Here is a 949-nt window from a genome sequence, read left to right as displayed (position 1 = left end):
CAGCGAGACTCCATCTCACACAAAAAAAACAAAAAACAAAAGCAGATTCCTGGGACCTCAAGGCTGGGGGCCGGGAGAACAGGTGTCTAGACAGGCCATGGAGGCTCTGAGCCTGGGATGTGCAGCCAGGCCAGGCCCATGCTGGTCTTGGTGGGACAGGGCTATGTGCGGCTCCCAGGGCCTGGAGTCTGGGGGAGGACGCCCCTGCTGCCCTGGACCCCCACCCCTGCAGCTACGCCTCCCTGGCAGGCGGACCCAGGGTGTGTGGCCGCCCCTCCTGCTGCGGGTCTCTGCCAGGGAAGTGCCCGCTGGGAACCCTGTGGGAGGTGGTGGGAGGAATAATTGAGGGAGGGAGGGAGGGAGTGAATGAGTGAGGGAGGGAATGAGTGAGTGAGGGAGGGAATTAATGAATGAGTGAGGGAGGGAATGAATAAGTGAGGGAGGAAATGAATGAGGGAGGGAGGGAATGAGTGAGGGAGGGAATGAATGAGTGAGGGAGGGAATGAGTGAGGGAGGGAGGGAGGAAATAATGGAGGGAGGGAATGAGTGAGGGAGGGAAGGAATGAATGAATGAGGGAGGAAATGAGTGAGGGAGGGAAGGAATGAATGAGTGAGGGAGGGAATGAGTGAAGGAGGGAATGAGTAAGGAAGGGAAGGAATGAATGAATGAGGGAGAAAATGAGGGAGGGAATGAATGAGTGAGGGAGGGAATGAATAAGGGAGGGAATGAGTGAGAGAAGGAGGGAATGAGTGAGTGAGGGAGGGAATGAATGAGTGAGGGAGGGAATGAGTGAGTGAGTGAGGGAATGTGAGGGAGGGAATGAATGAGGGAGGGAATGAGTGAGGGAGGGAGGGAATGAGTGAGGGAGGGAATGAGTGAGGGAGGGAGGAAATGAATGAGTGAGGGAGGGAGGAAATGAATGAGTGAGGGAGGGAATGAGTGAGTGAG

Source organism: Colobus angolensis, unplaced genomic scaffold, assembly GCF_000951035.1.
Source record: "Colobus angolensis palliatus isolate OR3802 unplaced genomic scaffold, Cang.pa_1.0 Scaffold443, whole genome shotgun sequence".
NCBI classification, from domain to species: Eukaryota; Metazoa; Chordata; class Mammalia; order Primates; family Cercopithecidae; genus Colobus; species Colobus angolensis.
Note: the sequence above shows the minus strand (reverse complement) of the source record.